The sequence below is a fragment of the Amblyomma americanum genome, chromosome 9 (assembly GCF_052857255.1).
Source record: "Amblyomma americanum isolate KBUSLIRL-KWMA chromosome 9, ASM5285725v1, whole genome shotgun sequence".
In the NCBI taxonomy this organism is placed as follows: Eukaryota; Metazoa; Arthropoda; class Arachnida; order Ixodida; family Ixodidae; genus Amblyomma; species Amblyomma americanum.
Window position 1 is genome coordinate 40059267 of NC_135505.1, and position 19645 is coordinate 40078911.

The following is a 19645-nucleotide window of genomic DNA, read 5'->3' on the forward strand; positions in this document are numbered from 1 at the left end:
TTGTTCTAATGGGTATGAACTTCGGTCTCTCAAACACGGAGCCAAATTTTCCTTTTTGACCGTCCTTTGCTCCGCGAGCCCGAAGAATCACAAACTCTTCGGCTAGCTCGGTGGCTCTAGCCACCGTCTAACGTCTGGCCTTTCCAAGACCAAATACCGCACGTTCTCCGGTAACCATCTATAAAACTGTTCCAGCCCGAAACACTGTAGAACTTTAATGTGGTCACCAAACGCTTTCTCTTCTTTGAGCCACTCCTGCATGCTCCACATAAGCTTGTAGGTGAAATCTTGAAATGAATAACTTCTGTCTTGCTCACTTTCCCGAAATTCCCAACAGAACGCTTCCGCTGACAGCCAAGTTGCCAAGCGCCGTGGCCACATTTCCTTAGAAAACCCTTCCTTCTCGCACGTTCGCTCGAAGTGAACGCGGAACAAACCAATGTCTTCTCCAGTCTTAAGCGGCCGCATTTATTTTGTACGATAACCGTACTACTGCGCCGTGTGCCTGAGCTGCAGTACGAGCGCGTTCCAAATGGAGACGCTTCATTTCCAAAGCGTGTGGAGGCTCCCGCTCCTCATTCTATTATTTTTCTTTACGTTCAATTTTCTTTTTTTCTTGTTTCTTAACTTAAAGTTTCTATTTTTTTGTTTTTTGTTGCCGTCTCACTCTCTCCAGTTGTCTCAAGACATTCCGAAAGCTCATCTCCAGCTTGCAAACGCAAGAATTACCTTTAGCAGCTCTTGTTTTCTGTGTTTGTCTGAGACATCCACTCCCAACTCTTTTGCAAGGTCCAGTAATTTAGTTTTGCGTAACGACCTTAAATTCATGGCAGTTCGGAGTTCTGCTTTCTCTACTGCCCATTGTCTTGGCGGAAACTAACCCGGCACCAACGACAACCACTATCACTAGCTCTCCTTCTGACACTGACGAAAGCCTGGCAAAACTCAGCAGAGGGAAGTCGCGCAGTCACCAAACCTGGCAGCCATGAATCTAGCGCAGTCGATCTGCTGCAGGCAACCATTCATCACACAAGACTCGTTGCACTGCTCCTGTCTTGCCGTTGTGCTGCTCAGCGTACAGCTCAGCACATATCTTCGCTCTCATTTCTGGTAGGGATCCCACTGCTGTGTTAGGATAACGACAAGGAAAACTTAATACAACTATTTAGTTTATGTACACGCACAGCTACAAAGAGTGCTTCTCCGTAAAAGTCTTGATGAGAGGGAGCTTTTTGGTAGTTATCGGTGCCGAGTTTGATAGCGTTTTTCTTACCTATAATTCCTAGATGGAGGCAGGTCCTGCTGATGAATGCCTGACCTGAAAAAGTTCACCGTGGCGCTCATCAAGCACTCTCTCTTTAGGGAACATGCCCCCGTCACGTGTCGAACTTGAGAGGAGGATACCATCTACGTCGTGGTTGTGCAGGCACCGGAATGTCCGCGACTGGCATTCCCACGGTTCGCAGGTGGTTGCACGTGTTCCTCATCAGTGCACGGCCCAGGATACGCACAAGGCCACGGGGGCTAGGGAACGCGCCAGCCGACAGCTTCCCCTTCCAAGACGAATGGCTCTGTCAAGCGATGACTGAACCCCGCAAAACCACGAATCCTCTCGGGACGGCCAATTACGGCCGGTCTTGTTAACTCTGCGCTGGCAAGACCTCTCGGGAACAGATCCAGGGCACCAGTTTTGTTTTTGCTCGCCTCAACGGTTCTCGTTTTACTCATCTAACATTGCAAAGCTTATTGCCCGGTTTGTTGGCCGACGTCGAACCTATTCAATGAAAGAAGACCCAGAAAACATGCACCTTGTCATTTTAAGATATCGCTTGAGGTCGTGTGGCTGTACTAGTAGGTACAATAAAAAGAACCCCAGCGATGTGCTCAAGCAACCGCAAGGAGCGGCAGCAAAGTATTACATTGGAAGTACAGAGGGTTGAATGGAGTGGCCGCGATTAACCAAACCGAAGGCGTTGTCTCAAACAAAACTAAGAGACTGAGCTAATATACATACAAAGGCTGCCTAATACTGCCGTTCGTGCTTTCCCACTACAATCATGTTCCTATTTCTATTCTTGCGCGCAGCATGAAGTGGTAAATAGCATGGCGTTTTATACGCCACCGCTTGTACAACGCACGGAAACATTTTCATTCTCGGCCACAGCGCTTTGCAATCACAAGATCAGCCTTGCGAGAACGCAGTGCGTGTAGCTTCGTTCTTTAGGCGAATATCAGGTGGCGAGAGAAAGAGAGAAAAATAATATTTATCACCCGTCAAAATTTCGACTGGGACCCGAGGCGTAGCTCGGTCCCAGCCATGTCTCTCCTCCCTTTCAACCGTCGACCAGGATCTCCTGGATCTCAGCAGCGGCCAGGGAAGAGGCATAACTTTACGTTGTCTTTTTTCTTCCAGTTCGAGTATCAGTGCCTCCCAGGACTCATTTGTTGTTATTTCACGTGGAATTTCAAATTTCTGTCATATGCACGAAGTCGTCTGTACGCCGTCATCAATGCACGATTCTTCCGGGCGGGCGGCTTGGGTTCGCTCCTTAAAGAGAGCGACTCCATGACAGTCGTGAGTTTGGATGCACACTGTCCACGGATTGCTCTCTTCTAGGCGACAGAACCAGCTTCCGTCTTGGCGCAGTACTGATTCTGAAAAAGATCAGTGGGGTAACAAAGTGAGTCTCAAGGGCGCAAAAGCGTCCATCAGCAATTCACGTAATACTTAAATATATTGTGTCTCTTCCATGTTACATAGCGCCTTGAAAGTATAAATGAAGCTGTACAGTGGAATATTAAAAAAAAGCGCACCTTCCATTCTACCCCGGTTTATCGCTTGCTGCTGATCAGGGTGAAGATACGGCGTCAATTGAGTTGATGAGAAAGGGAAAGTGAAATTTAAAGTAATGTAATTAAATGTAGTCGTTTTAATATCGCTTGAAACCTCCTGCGAATTTGTGACCCTCGGCGGGAAAGCGAAGTAATCTAACTTGCTTCATAATGCTAAGTTATAATTCTAGAAATAACCGTGAACTGCCACTCGCCGCAGCGGTTAACCGGAAAGGGGCAGGACTGAAACAACACAGCCATCGCATTCTTTACCTGCCCAAGTGAGGAAAGTTGTTTACGGCGTCTTCCTGTCTAATATCCTGTCCGCGATTAGCAGGTGTTGTGGAGCTAAAAAGTCACAACAGCTAAAAACACAATACTATATATCAACAACCGTGACGAGTCCAAGTGCTGGCCAACGAAGGCAACCAAGTACACATTACTGCCAGTCGTAAACAAAACACCCGTGCATAGGCTCACAAGTAGCTTCTATAATCGAGTTACTGGCCTTCATCACGCTTTTCACGCTCACTCTTACATAGACGCTATGTTTTTTTGTTTTGAGAAACCACCCGGTAAATTCCCTTACATAAGTGTAATAAAAAAACCTGACAATCTTAACATAAGCTCGAAGGTTATTATGAAGTTCACAAGTTTTTGGCCAATTGCTTTCTCTCAGCTTTGTTAATGGACATTCATCATCTCTCTCTCTCGCGATAAACCTTAAGTGCCGCTGGTGCTGCTCTCGCAACTGACCTATTTTTGTTATATTAATTGGACAAGTAATAACCCGGATTCGACTGATTTTTTGCACACGACTGCGGCATATACGGACAGATTACTGGCCCTTTTTAGACTAGTTTTTTACGATCAGTCCTTGACAGGAATAATAACTGACACAAACAATGGTAAATGAAATTAATTAATCAAAAACATAAGCAATCAGATTTAAAACATCTGCCCCGCACCGTTCCATTATTTCTGAAAAATGCGCCCGTGCAAACATTACCCAGCATAAGGAATTTAGGGGTTCGCTTCACATCCGACTGGTTGTTTTGCGAAAATGTAATATAAAAGCAATAATTAAGATAGTGTCGAAAACGCTTGGCTTCCTAAGATGTTGCGTTCGTTTAGCAAACGCAGGCACAAAGCTTTAAGCGCCTCTGCATATGGTCATAAGTGTAATAAGTCTTTTTTGAAAACTCTACAGCCAACTCGAGTACTCTCACGCTTTTTAAGCGACACGGACATTGCTTCGCTTTTGTGATGTTAGAAACTGTGCCTTGTTCTTTTTTAATGCATTTTTTTATTTGCTTCCTCCCATCATCATCATACCCCATCGTGGCCATCTTTTCTCTCCTCTTACCGTTCCCCAGTGGAGAGTAGCAAGCCAGTTAGTTGTTTTTCAGACCAACCTCTCGGCCTTTCCCGTTATTAAACCCGCTCTTTGGAACCCACATCAGGCGTAATTGTTAACAAAACTGGTGTCTGCAAAATAAAGCCACCCGATTCATACCTAAGAATTACTCGCGAGAATAAATGAAGCCTACAAACATAAATGAAGCTCTCAGATTATCGCTTCTGGAAAGTTGAGGAATCTTTTTATTTTCTCCTTTTTTCACAGATTATACTGTAGTCGTTCCTCCTTTCCTGTATGCCCTATCACGCTGGCCCATCACGTTTTTCTACGCATTGAAATCCAAGTGAAAGTCGAACCCACCTTTACTCGATCGTATCTATTTTTTACTGGCATTTTCTCGTCCGCCATGCGTGAATGCAATAACCTACCTGATACCGTAGCATCTGCCAATGATCACAAAGAATTTTCAACCGGTCTGAATCATTACCTTGAGCTGCAATCTTTAGCGTCCTATTCTTTCTTCATTCTTCTTGGAACGCTGCACTAGGGCGAACTTCAGAGTTTCTTCCTCTCTGTATTACATTTTTTTGTGTCTGAAGAGCTGTTGGATAATGTGTTTGCAACCCCGACCTCCGTAGTTGTCGCAATTTTGTCTCTCTTTATTTTCTGCATTTTTAGTAGTGATGCCCGCTTGGCCTTCAGGGCTTTTTATGAAAATAAATAAGATGAACTATGCAGTTAGAGTTTCATCACTTCTGCAGTGAAGCTGAAAATCTCCCAAGGCATTACCCGTTCACATAGAAGCCATTGATAATGAAGAAAATAACAAAACTTTCAAGTTATATTGATGTATTCATTATTTGCTCAATGCCGATAATGCGTTCACTTTCGTACTGGAGGTACTGTTAGGAAAATTTCTGTTAATATTGTCACCGAGAAACGGTTGACGTAAGCAGGGCTGGTTTACTTGCGTTACTTATACGCGCAAGAGGTCGGGACGAGCATGGCAGCAGGCAGCACGAGAGATGAAGAAGAGAAAGCATCTAGCCCGAGATGGCACAAGGCTTGCGAACTGCCAGGAAATGCAGTTTAGCCATGGTATGGCGCCACTAGAGTTAGTAGTGTGGCATTGCTCCTCCTCTCTGAACGACACCGACTCGGTGTGGTAGCAATTGGAGGCAGTACCACAAGGGTAGTCGCACGTGTCTGGCGTGTGGTGTAGAGGCGCGCGAGAGGCTAGCGGGCGTGGTACGGCTTCATCCGAGCGACGTGGACAACTTCGGAGGTCAGCCGTCTAGAAGAGCGAATTGTTCCCTGGGGGAGAACATCGTAGGTAACTTGACTGAGCTGGCGGAGCACCTCGTAGGGGCCAAAGTATCTGCGTAGAAGCTTCTCAGAGCGTCCTCGCTTGCTGATTGGGCTCCACACCCAGACTTGTTCGCCGGGCAGGTAACGCACATTTCAGTGGTGGAGGTTGTAGCGCCGAGCGTCGTGAACTTGCTGGTGCCGGATGCGCTGTCGAGCGAGTTGGCGGGCGGCCTCAGTGTAACGAACAAATTGGGCAGCACCCATAACAGAGGGGGTATCTCCTAGCTGGAAGAAGCAATGCATCCAGCATGATTGTGGCTTCGCGACCATGTACTAAACGAAATGAAGTGAAGTGTGCCGTTTCCTGGACCGCAGTATTATAGGCAAAGGTGACGTAAGATAGTATGGTGTCCCAGTTTCGGTGGTCCGCGTCGACATACATAGAAATAATGTCGGCGATCCTCTTGTTGAGCCGTTCGGTGAGGCCGTTCGTTTGAGGGTGGTATGCGGTTGTTATGCGGTGACTGCGTAAGGGCCGAGGTGAACGCTGTTCCCCTGTCAGTTAAAACGATGGTAGGTGCACCGTGACGAAGCACAATGTTTTGAATGAAAAAGCTCGCAATTTCGTTAACGGTGCCACGGGGAAGAGGTTTAGTCTCACAGTATCGGCTGAGGTAGTCGATGGCGACCACAATGTAGCGGTTACCCAGCGAGGACTCCGGAAATGGGCCGAGCATGTCCATTTCGACTTGATGGAAGGGGACCTGAGGTAGATCAGTAGCCTGGAGTAGGCCGGCTGGCTTATTCGGCGGCGTCTTGCGTCGCTGGCACTCGCGGCAAGTTCTTAAGTAACGCTTTACAACTGCAGTAACCTTGGGCCAATAGTATTTTTGCCGTATTCGTGCCAAAGTTCGACAAAAACCCAGGTGACCAGAAGATGGGTTATCATGGCTCACCTGCAGGACTTTGTCGCGAAGAGCCGTAGGCACGAAGAGTAGATAGACAGCTTCAGTTAGACTGTAGTTTTTCTTTTACAAGACGCCTTCACGTAGACAGAACGACGACTGCCCGCGAAAAAAGATTCGCGTGGGAGACTGAGCGCCTCCTTCTAGATATTCAATGCGGGGCCACAGTTCGCTGTCGTCTCTTTGGTGTTGAACGAGAATGGACCCGGAGATGGCGCCAAGAAAAACAGAATCGTCGTCGTGGTCAGCTCGGTTGTCTTCGATAGCGGCACGAGACAAACAGTCGGCATCACTGTGCTTCCTACCAGACTCATAGACGATAGACTGGATAACGCTTTCCAAGCAGCGTTTCTGATTAGATGGGAGGTTTGGGTTCACGTCAGTTTTTATGGGAGTGGTCGGTTCCTCCACTGATGCCGGGGCTCCGGACAAAGCGTGCTGTCCCGCGAATTCGCTGAGTTCCTCGAAATACGCAATAGCTGTTCTGCCAGGCAAACACTATGTTCACAGCCAAAATTGGTCACCAAGAGTTCGGTTCGGCCATTCTTCAGTTCAAAAATTCCTCGAGCAACACAGAGCTGCCGACCAGGGAGAAGCGACATGTTGGCTTCAGCGATGCCACGAATTTTAGTGCTGTTATCGCAATCTATAGTAACAAACATGCTGGATATTGACGGGATCAAAACGTGGTCGTCACAGACGCATAACTTAGCCCTGCGTGGTTCGGTATCGTCGTCGACAGGGCCTTGGGTGGAAAACGACACAATTAGCTCCTGGAGGTTGATAACAGCACCCTACTCCTGAAGGAAATCCAAACCCAGTATGAGGTCTTTGGAGCACTCGAGTAACACAGCAAAGCAACCATTGAAAGTAACACCGTGGGTCTGGATTCGCGAAGTGCAGACACCGATCAGAGTTACCACGTGGCCACCAGCTTTCCGGATCTGCGGCCGAGATCAAGTGGTCATGAACTTCATCAAGGCGGTGGCTAACCGTCTGCTCAATACAGAAAAATCGGCGCTGGTATCCACGATTGCGGTAACGTCGTGGTTGTCGGCGGATACCGGAATTTCGGTGGAGGCCAGTCGGTCGCAGCGCGTCGTCGAGGTCGTCGGGTCAGGTCCTCGTCGGTCGGAGCGTCGCGGCGAATCGTCGGGTGGAGGCTCTTGACTCGGTCCAGTAGCGGCAACCCTACCCCCGGAGGACGCCGTCTTGAGTTTTCCCGACGTGGTGACGTACCTCTGAACTGGCCAGGGGATGACGGACGGCCGGGCGAAGAGAACCGCCTTGGGGATGGCGATCGGGACTGGTGTCGCAGCGAGGTCGAAGATTGCACGTTATCAGCCAAGTACTGTTTGATATCCCGTGGTCCTTCACCGTAGCGTGGTCGAGGTGCGTGAGGTGAAAACCCCCTTAAACCCATTCTGTGGCAGGGGCGGTGGCGGAGGGTGTGACCTCTCCGCAGTGGTAACAGAGCAGCCGATTGTTTGGCCTACACCAAACGTGCGCTTTGCTCACGTGGGGACTGAACTCCTGCGGCACAGAGGGTAGTGTTGCGATTGGCTCCTGGAGGTATGGCACAGGAGTGACGGCGGAAAAGGCTCGCATCGTGGCCCGGCACTTCGTAGCGCCCCGTTCTACGTCGTAACGGAGGGCGACGGAAGGTGGCTTTATCTGTGCTGACATTATCTGTGACTTTATCTGTGCTTCTGTCTGTCTGTTGTGCCTGGACCATCTGTGCCTGTGACTTTATCTGTGCTGAAATTCGCTGTGACATTATCTGTGCTTCTGTCTGTTCTGTGCATTTGGGGTTTTATGTTTTTTGTTCGTTTGTTGTTTCTATTTTCCTGCTTTTTTCTTTAAATTAGGTTTTTTTAGCGTCTAGCTACTTTTCTTTTTTTTATTGGCTTTAAGCCCGGTAAAGCGTTGCTGGTCCGGGCTCTCTCTCTCTTTCATTTATGTTTTTTTTGTATTTTTTCTGAGAGGACCAATAAAAAGGCAAACGGGGGTGGCTGCACAACTCGTCGGATTTCTTCGCAGACCACGTTCGTTGCGGCAGCGACGCGGTGACCTGTCTAGCTTCAATGCGAAGTTCCGCCAGTTCCTCGCGCACAAGGCTTCTTACAAACTGCAGAAGCTCCTCGGCGGGCGGCGACGTAGGCGTCTACTGGGAAGCGGCTGCTACACTAGCTCGACGTCCGTAGTGGGCGCTTTGTTCCTGCAGAGAGCGCTCGATACCCGTTGCCTCCTTGGTGAAGTCGGACACTGTTCGTGGCGGGTCATGGACCAGTCCGGCAAACCGCTGCTCTTTTACGCCATGCATTAAGTGGCGTACCTTCTGGGCTTCGGTCATAGCAGGTGCGGCCCAATTGAACAGTCGCGTTATGTCCTCTATGAACATCACGACGCTCTCGTTTTGCTGCTGTGATCTCGAGCGCAGGGCGATTTCAGCTTTCTGTTTTCTTTCGCTGCTAGTAAATGTCGCTAGCAGCTCTCGACGAAAAGTCTCCTAGGTGGTAAAGGAAGCTTCGTGGTTCTCAAACCATGTTTTGGCCGAGTACTGCAGCGCAAAGTAGACAATGCGCACCTTGCGCGCGCCGTCCCACACATTAAAACCCGCTGCTCAGTCAAGTCTGGCCAACCAGTCTTCAACGTCCTCGAACCTGTCCCCGTGGAACGGTGGCAGCGACCGAGGTGCGTGAAGGACGAATGGCGGGGCACTCCTGCAATGTTGAGTTGTCTGGCTAGCCGCGATAGATGTCATGGCCCTTACCGGTTCTGTCAGTTGGCCGAACTCGGGTTGTAGGCATCGCAGGCGGCGGCTCGCCTTGTGAACTGGTGTTGTACCCACGCGTTCAGAGCTGACGTCAAAGGTGTCTTCGAGGTCAGCGTACATGGGCCGTTACCCAGCTGCTCCACCAAATATGTCACCGAGAAACGGTTGACGTAAGCAGGGCTGGTTTACTTGCGTTACTTATACGCGCAAGACGTTGGGACGCGCAAGGCAGCAGGTAACACGAGAGATGAAGACAAAGCCCGAGTTGGCTCAAGGCTTGCCAACTGCCAGGAAATGCAGTTTAACCGCGGTATGGCGCCACAAGATGAATTAGAAGTGTGGCAATATAATGATCGGGCTTCACGTCCTCAGCAACGCCAACGCTGTTACCCATTTGCCGGTGCCTTTTTCGTCAGTAATCATACTAGCACAACGAGCAGTACTGTAACATGGTTTCAGTAGACAAACAAGGTGTCTGGTCTTTGCAAACTAAGAAGGGAGTAATTGCTCATTGGCATCCACCCAAGCGCAGCCATACGTCTTGGAAGGAAAGCTATACAGTTTTCTCAGAATATTCGCAGGTAAAGAATAATTTGTCCTGGTCCGGGTTTCGAATCCTGGACGAACGCTTCGAACTCCGGACCAGTACAAATTTTTCTGTACAGCCTCCGCGGTCGGGTTCGAACCCGGGAACTCCGAATAAGTAGCTGGTTATAGTGCTCGGTTTCTGATCCGGAGTTCCCGGGTTCGAACCCGACCGCGGCGGCTGCGTTTTTATGGAGGCAAAACGCTAAGGCGCCCGTATGCTGTGCCATGATAGTGCACGTTAAAGATCCCCAGGCGGTCGAAATTATTCCGGAGCCCCCCACTACGGCACCTCTTTCTTCCTTTCTTTCACTCCCTCCTTTATCCGTTCCCTTACGGCGCGGTTCAGGTGTCCGCCGATATATGAGACAGATACTGCGCCATATCCTTTCCGCAAAAACCAATTATTATTATTATTATTACTTTAACTGCTAAGTTCTGAGAAAGCTGAATAGCTTTCCTTTGTAGACGTATGGCTGCGATTGGGTGGATGCCAATGAGCAGTTACTCCCTTATTACCAATCTACTCCACCTTGGTGGATTCCCCTATACATTTGAAGAACACTGTCTTTGGTAACTAGTGCTTGCGTTAGTAACAACCACTGTTGCTTGAGAAGGTTGTTATAACGGCACGCTGCATGCTGTGTAAAAGGCTGGTCGCTCGCAGCTTGGTGCTAACTTACGTGAAAACCAAAATCAAGTTGGGAAAGCAGTGACTTTCAGCTCTCGCTTGGCCCGAAGTTGCGCACGCGCACTAAAAATTACAATATTGAAGGGCGCAGAGAGCAGGCGAAGGCATTGCAATGATGATAAGTTACAAAGTGATGAAAGTGGCGCGATATTCCTCTGCAGCAGATTTAAATAAATGAGATGCTTTCTAATAAAAAAAAATTGCTGGTATTTCTCTTTCACAAAGTTAATTGCTGCTAACCAGCTCTAAAAGAAAGGAATAAATATTTTACCACTATATAAAGAAGCCCATTTTCTACATCCTGCATAACAATAAATAATGATTGCCCTCTAATCTGATCCCTCGAAAATAACCTGTCCATAACATCTTGAAAATTGTAGTCATTGCGTGGAGTGAGTTTGGTGAAAAAAAGTGTTATTGCACGTAATTCTTATGTGCTTCGACCCCTTTCGATGCAGTTAGGTGGAGACCTAATCGGTATGTACGTGGATCTCCATTGCACAGATGTCTCAGTAGTTAACTGTCGAGCCCTGCTAGTACGATGCAGATATACAGGGTGCTCAGGATTAAGGTTTAATTTTTTAAATAAATATAAAGGCAGTACGAAAAGTCTATGGTAAATGGGGCAAAGGGCCGGAATTGCACAAACAGAGAGAACAATTGTCATTATAAGCTAAGCTGAGTAACTAGCAAACATTCAGTAATCGATGTACACTAATTGCTATAAATAAAAAGGTAATAAATGAACTTCATTCAAATATTTAGTTGAAAATTACATTTTTTCCGACTGTCTGTCACTTTCACCGCGTAACTAAATCAAACGAATGACTTTTGAAGCGAAAAGCTTCCCTACGCTTGTCAACACCGCACTTGGCGCGACCCGCCGTATGTCAGAGGACGAGTGACGTCACGCATGGCGTAGTTGCGGGGATAGGGTGGCCTCAGTTCTGAGAGGATAAGGGTAATTTAGTAGATGGAGGAAGCATTTTTCATGCAGTGGGTGTCGCCAGTTTGGCGGGGGTATTACGGTGATAAAAACACATTTCACATTGTGAATGGAAGATAGTCGAGTATTCGAATTGCATAATTTTGTAGATGCGGATTATTGAGATATGTGCAGGCTGCGCATTTCGCAACGAAGATATATGCAGTATGTCAAGTAGGGGGACAAAACCTAATAAATGAAACGAGTAATATGTTACTGCAAGATAGTACGTCTCCTGTGAGAAAACTCGATAAGCACGTATTTGCATAATGATTCCGTGCGTGTGATAAGAAAGAATAAAGGGAGCTGTCAGAGTGTGGGAAACTGTCGCCCTCATTGGGCGGAGGAAAGCTTAATAAACGAATTGGCGGCATACAAGAGATTTATTAACGTTTTAAAAGCGTTATAACCTTTGTTGGGAGTAGAATATAGGTTGGCTCTTAGTAGGCTGTGAGTAGGTTGTGAGGAGGTTATTACGAGTAGGTTGTTAGTAGTTGAGAGTAGGTGAGTAGGCGGTCTAAGAGAGAAAAAGGTTTCATGAGCTGCGAGTTTTCGTATTGCTATTTAGGCGACCACCGTGGCTCAGCGGTTATGGGTCTATGGGTTTCGATACATTTCGCTGTGGTCGCATTTCGATAGTGCCGAAATGCTAGAAGTTCGTGCACTGTCGAGTGTCTGTGCATGTTAGCGAGCCTGAGATGGTCGAAATTTTTCAGATCCTTCCTATTAGGCGTACACTAATAGCATGAGTTGCTTTGCGTAGGTTAAATTCCCAAAAGCCAAATCCAGCCAACCTTAATATTCTCTTTAGTAGTAGTCGCGGTTTCTTTTCTAAGTAGAGCAGTATTCACCCTCCGAAGTATTAGTTGCAGATGAATTAGTTAATGATCAAAAGGCCATTTCTCACCATTTCAACGAAAACTTCCGCAACGTGTCCACGGTGTCAGAACCACACACACACGATACTGCGCCTGCCTACAAGTCTGAAGCTAATTTCATTATATACGAAGGTGTGCTTTAAATGCTCCTGAACTTGAAATCTGAAACATCATGCAGACCTGCCAATATTAGAAATATATTTCTTCATAGATATGCTGAATCTGTTGCCAAGTTTTTTGTTATTATGTTTCGCACCTCTTTGCTATCAGTGAAATCGCCAAGTGAATGGAAGAGAGCCCGATTTCCATGTTTCTTGTTATTTTGTTTCGCACCTCTTTGCTATCAGCGAAACCGCCAAGTGAATGGAAGAGAACCCGAAATGTGCACATTTTTAAACAAGGTTACAGTTGGGTTTCCCCCTTCCGGTGGCGATGAGAGGAAACTACTTGATGATGAAATCGGGGTTTCTTGATGACCCGGAGGTTCTACTCGCAAACATTCACATTACTCAAGGAAAGGAGAAGGTTAACTATTTATTTAAAACATAGGTAAAAAAACGAGAAGAAACAAAGCAAGGCGAAAACTACGTGACAAATCGTGGATCAGACGAAATCATCCCCCGCTCATTCCAGAGCGCTTGGTTCTAAACTCTTTGTCTCCGCCCTTAGCGGGGACAGCAACCAATAAGATAATAAACGACTCATGTCGCCAATCAGTGGTTAGGGAAAGGAAAATAAGGTCCGCCCACTGATCATAGATTGGGGAAAAAGTTCTGATTAAAACATTTGGGAAGGAGGTTTCAAATAAGCATACAAACAACACAAATGTGACTTCCGTTCCCCACGCCACCCACGACACCACAGATGCTAGAAACATGTGCCGACAAGGCGATGACTCAGGTTGTTGACAGCAACAAAGAGAACACAGTCGTTAAGGGAATAATCCGTTTCCTGGTCACCCAGCACTCGGTCCCCATCCAGCTGTATCTCTCCCGCATCGCCGAAGTCTCGTCACCCCTTGACGACGCACACATGTCGACAGCTGTATCTGGTTAGGCTTTTTCAAGGCGGATTGTGCCCGTGGCGGCGCGGGTAAACAAGGACGTCCGCTGCAAGACGGAGGAAGTAGGGACCAGACGGCTCCCTTTGATGCGGCGGGCGGCGCCGACACTGGCGCGGCCTTTCTCAGTCTTCGTTCGAAGAACGGTCAGCGAACTCCACAGTTACCGACTCGTACGAAAGAACTACCACCTGATATCATTACTTTCGTGCTGTTGCAAGTTGATGGAGCATGTTATCGCCACTCGCGTTAACGAATTTTTAGAGAGTAACTCTGTACTAACAAACTTCAACACATTATCCGGAAAGGTTACTCTACAGTGACGCAGCTGGTATCCGTAGTTCATTCCTTTGGCTCAGTAGCAGATAATAATGGTCAGACTGACGCAATCTTTATAGATTTTAGAAATGCGTTTGACATAGTTCCGCACAGCAGCCTAATAATAAAACTACATTCCATTAGCCCCCGCATATTCTTTTTTCTTGGATAAGTGATTATTTAAACAACCGAAAACAATAGGTCGCTCTTGGTGCACAACAATTCGGCTGTCTTCCTGTCGCGTTTGGTGTGCCCCAAGGAAGCGCCCTAAGGGCTTTACTGTTCTTACGGTACATTAATGATATTGCCAATGAAATTTTGCCTGGTGCTCAGATCAGACTATATGCCGATGACTGTGTGTTATTTCGCGTAATCTCCAGTTCTCAGCACGAAAAAGACCTGAATGATAGCCTCGCTAACACAGTGAACTGGTGGAGTCGTTGGGGAATGGCTTTAAATCCAAACAAGACTCCTTTCTCTGCATCACTTGTAAAAGGAATCCCATAAAACATGCATATGCTCTTGCATCACCCCCGCTGAAGGAAATAACTTCGGTCAAGTACATGGGTGTGACAGTTACTCATTATCTGTCATGGAACGCCCACAATTACATCTGCTCATTGGCCTTCAGAAAACTATGTTTCTTGAGACACAAACTTCAGAATTCCCCTCCCAACGTAAAACTTCTTAGTTATCTATCTTTGATCAGGCAAAAACTCGATATGAGTGTGTAGTCTTGGATCCGGATGCGACATCGCACATAAAGAAGCTTGAAAAAATGCAGAGGAAAGCTGTTAGGTTGTGTTCATCTAAATTTTCCAAATTTGATTCACCCTCCGAAATAATGCAGGCTCATGGTATCTCCCTCCTAGAGTGTCGCGGAAAAACACCCGTTTAGAGTTTCTTTCCCTGTCGCTCAACCGCAAGTGGGGACTTGAGCCGTTATTATATATATTCCCTCAGCCCACAACAAGCACGTTACACTATCGCACCAGCCTGTTAGGACCATACTTTGCACGCACAAATCTCTTCAAATTTTCTTTTTTCCCCGCACAATAGCGGACTGGAACTTTTTATACACGACGGACCAAAACTGACCTGTGTGACACGAGCCACGCTTTGTAACTGAATGCATGTTTTTTTTTATTATTGTAAACGGCAAGCTGTCATGTGATTTTTCTCACTCATTTTGTGCAGTGCCCGTTCTACCTTGGACATAGCCACAGTATGCAGCATGTTAATAAATAAATAAATACATAAAAATAAATAGATGAAGTTATCGAAAGTGCTTGTTTAGTGCAAGGCTAAATGGCAGTTGTTTTACGTTTTATCACAGTTATCTTTTTTACCAATATACCGCAGCACTCCGTTTGTCGACATGGATTTCACGGGACAGAATACCAAAGCTGCACTGAATTATATTATTATACGCAAAATTATGCACACAAAAATTTTAGTTTCCCGACCGCGCTATCATTTGAACGAATTCCATCACCTAGATTACCGTAATTCAATTGGTCGCACGGTATTTAAATCATTAACCATTATTTCTTCATCATAAAGCCACTCTGACTCCTGCTGCTTCCTTGCGTCCTGGTCGACTGTGGCTTTTGCACTTCCGTGCATAGGTTTACGCATTTTCAGAAGGGGCGACGTTTTTAAGGCTGCCGTCTAGACTAGAGCGTCTGGTTCCAACGCTCAACCGAAGGGAGCTAGAGAAAGATCTAATTATCCGCCCTACTGACTTTCTCGTCGTCGCCAACATTCTTTTCTATAGCACAATATCTAACAGTCATGCGCATTGTTGGACATCATACTTGAAACAGCGCAAGGACGGGACACAGTAAGGAGACACAACGGCCATTGGTGTGTCTCCTTACTGCGTCGCCCCTTTTGGCTGTTTATATTATGAGCGGTAACCAACAAGCCAAATTCACAACACTTATCATTGCCTAAGTTCCCCAAACAACCCCTCCAGCTTTCACGGAGCCCAAAGTAGAGGAACAAAGAAAATAAAACATACAGGAACAAAAAAGATTTTCTTTCAGCTGGCGCCGAAGAAACACAAAAGTAGGAAGAAGGCGTTAACAAAATCTGAAGTAATGATTACACCAGTTTTCCTAACAAAATGCTGTCTATCATAAACGGGAAGAGTAGACAGAATATCCTCAATTATTTCAGGGTTACGTGTAGCTTTTAAAAAACAAACGCTACAATTGATGGTACTTATGCCGGTAGTCCCGCATCAAGAATAATTTATTTTTTCCACAATTATCTGTCAGTATACCGTTTATCCGTAAAAGAGGGCTCTCGCAGGCATAGGATATGAGGAGACAGTGTAGGCTAGCTCAGGACAGTTAGCTGCCAATAATTCTTAGAAACAAATCTAATAACTACAAGAATGGAGCATCGCCAGGTAGCGTGATCAAAAATGGGATCCTTCGAGGAAAGAAATGTTAATCAGATATGTCGACGTCAGCATACCATGGGGAAAACAATTTGGAGGGATTAGTTCTCCAGTCTGTTACAACATAAACATGCAGCAAAAGTCCGCCCATGTTCATGGCCGCCACAAACTCTTCTTCCACGGCAAAGAAACAGTTATTTGCTGAACTTACTCTTGTTCTCTAAAGAAAAAGCTATTCGCGAGCAGAAATTTTAGGGGAAGAAGTTCGATACCACTGATAAGTTAGCGGACTAATACAGCACCCCACTGCTCTATTCCCAAGTGGTATCTTAATATAGTCAGTGCGACTTTGAAAGAAAATTTTAGAGATTAAGAATGCTTGGATAAACGAGTGAGTACACGAACAGAAGGCAATCTACGCGAATGCAAGCTTGAAGGATTGCCATGTTGGAAACCAAAGGGTCCCTGGTGGCAAACGCGTCGCCATACATACGACCGCCACCGGTGTCCAGGCAAGGCACCATCCGTCTCTCGAGCCCACGACTCTCGGTCCAGCCGGTGTCGCGTGTCGCCCTGGTCTACGCGCACCGCGGCGTCGTTAGAGAGAAGCCGGCGCTTCCCTTTCGACGCATAACCGCGTGCTCTACCGACTTATCGCCCCGAGCGCGTGTTTGCCACAGCGGAAAGGCGGGCGTCGCTCGCTTCGCAGAGCAGTAAGGAGGAGGAGGAGGGTTGTGGGAGATAAGCTGTTCTAGGTATCTCCAGCCATTGCGTGGTCGTAGAGAAAAAATAAGGACGCGTAAAGGGCGGACGGGTGTCGCTTATCTATATACTCGACTCTTTCACGGCTTTTGTCAACAATACACGCTAGCGATCGCCATTTCTTTTCCGCTCTCCAAGCTGTGAAGTAGGGTGGCCTGTAAGGTGTCGCACATCGCTATGAAACAGCGAGAACGGCAAAGGAACCTCCGCAGGCCCACCTCTCAAACTTACTATCGTGTGTGCATACCGAGCGCGATAATGTGGTCCTCCGACATGCGGTGCACAAAGCTTCGCGCTGAGGCTTATGTCCATAACTCGGTAGAGATACTCAAAGAGGGCGCTTTAGAGGCGCTTTCGCTGCAACAGTTTTAGCTTGGAATCATTCCCCTAACTGTACTGATCTGACTAAGAGTGCCTGTTATGCTCAGATTGCCAGCCCCCACTGCAGGACTGAGGCCTCTAATATATCTCTCCAATTAACCAGCCCAGCTGCGGCCACCCAGGGTATCCCCGAAAATTTCTTAATCTCAACCGCCCAGCTAGCTCTCTGCCGTCCCCTGCTACGCTTCCCTTCCCTTGGAATCCGCATGTTACCCATAAAGACTATCGGTTATACTTCCTTAGCATTACTTGACCTGTCCAAGCCCATTTTTGTTGCGGGAGCTAGACTAGGCTACCAGTCGAGAATTTCGCGGTACAGGCGAGACACCAGTTTTGCGCATGCGCCGTTACCATAGCAACCGGGGAGGAGGCGTGTGTGCGCCGCGCCTTTCCTCAAAATGCACCTTTCAATTTTCAGTTTTTTCTTTCGTATTTCGGCCCCGCCGCGGTGGCTCAGTGGTTAGGGCGCTCGACTACTGATCCGGAGTTCCCGGGTTTGAACCCGACCGTGGCGGCTGCGTTTTTATGGAGGAAAAACGCTAAGGCGCCCGTGTGCTGTGCGATGTCAGTGCACGTTAAAGATCCCCAGGTGGTCGAAATTATTCCGGAGCCCTCCACAACGGACCTATTTGTTCCTCTCTTCTTTCACTCCCTTCTTTATCCCTTCCCTACGGCGCGGCTCAGGTGTCCAACGATATATGAGACAGATACTGCGCCATTTGCTTTCCACCAAAAACCAATTATTATTATTATTATTTCGTATTTCGGCTACTGATCAGGAGTTCACGGGCTCAAAGACGACCGCGGCGGCTGCGTTTCCATGGGGGCGAAGCGCTAAGGCGCCCGTGTGCTGTGCGATGTCAGTGCACGTTAAAGACCCCTAGGTGGCCAAAATTATTCCGGAGCCCTCCACTATGGCACCTCTTTCTTCCTTTCTTGTTTCACTCCCTCCTTTATCCCTTATCTTACGGCGTGTTAGCCGCGATGGCTCAGTGGTTGGGGCGCTCGACTATTGATCCGGATTTCCCGGGTTCGAACCCTACCGCTGCGGCTGCGTTTTTACGGAGGAAAAACGCTAAGGCGCCCATGTGCTGTGCGATATCAGTGCACGTTAAAGATCCCCAGGTGGTCGAAATTATTCCGGAGCCCTCCACTACGGCACCTCTCTCTTCCTTTCTTCTTTCACTCCATCCTTTACCGTTCCCTTACGGCAGGGTTCAAGTGTCCAACGATATATGAGACAGGTACTGCGCCATTTCCTTTCCCCCAAAACTAAATTTTATTATTATTATTATTATTCAGGTGCCCAACGATATATGACAGATAATGCGCCATTTCCTTTCCCCTCAAACCAATTAATATTATAATTATTCTTTCCCTCCCTCCTTCATTCCTTTACGTAGCGGTTCGGTTTTCCACCGAGATATGTGAGACAGTTACTGTGCTTTGCGTGCTCGAAGCGCCATTTGGCATGACGTCAAACCGCGTTCATCACCCGAAGCTCGCGTCGTCGCATGCGCAGCATTGCCTATAAAAGAAGCAGATGTAATCGGTGGCTGTACCAAAACGATGATTTGGATGCACAGAAGAGTCCAGCTGCTGCTAAACGGCGGTATAGTTAAGAAAACATTAACTCTTCGGATTCTGAGGTTGTCGCCTGGCAGTTGGCTACTCAACAAAGAGAGAATGAGCGTCAGAAGGCGAAGAGAGCAGCGGAGACGCCTGAACAGAGAGAGGCACGCCTTGCCAAACGGAGACGTCAGTCTGCCGAGTGTAATAGACGGCACATAGAAACCGAGATGGAGCCCATGGAAAGCGTCAGTCAACGGGAACTAACCGAAGAGGATGTGAAGGCCCGTCGTGTGACTGATCACACTATTCGAGTTTCCGGAAGTGCATCTGCGGCCTGGACATTTTAAGCGACATGTCTCTCATTGCTAAACATACAGCGCCAATGAACTCAGCCAAGGAAACGTACCTCCCAATACGTATATCCTGGCATGGCGGAGCTAAGCCACTGGGAATTTTTTTTCCTCTTGAAATGAACTAGAATGTCATTAACCCGTGTTTGATCCATGACTTACTCTGCCCTCTTCATGTCACTTAACGTTACACGTATCATCTTTCTTTCTGTTACTCGTCTCTCTGTCCTTAACTTGAACTGAACCATTTTCGTTAGCCTCCACGGTTCTGCTCCATATGTTAGTACCGGTAAGATACAGCTGATTTATACTTTTTTCTTGATGGATATTCGTAAACTGTCTTTCAACATCTGAGAAAAGAGGACAACTGCTCTCCACCCTATTCTTACTCAAGTTATTTCAATCTCGTGATCCG

General features: G+C 47.2%; 1 long non-coding RNA gene across 1 annotated transcript; it reads right to left on the reverse strand.

Annotated features, from left to right (window-relative positions):
* Window positions 1-2246: 2246 nt before the first annotated feature.
* LOC144105619 (uncharacterized) lies at window positions 2247-16833 on the reverse strand. The gene is made up of 2 exons (XR_013308836.1): window positions 16659-16833; window positions 2247-2655 (listed from the first exon to the last, which is right to left on the reverse strand). It is a non-coding gene; the product is annotated as an uncharacterized LOC144105619 (long non-coding RNA).
* Between the last annotated feature and the right edge of the window lie 2812 nt (window positions 16834-19645).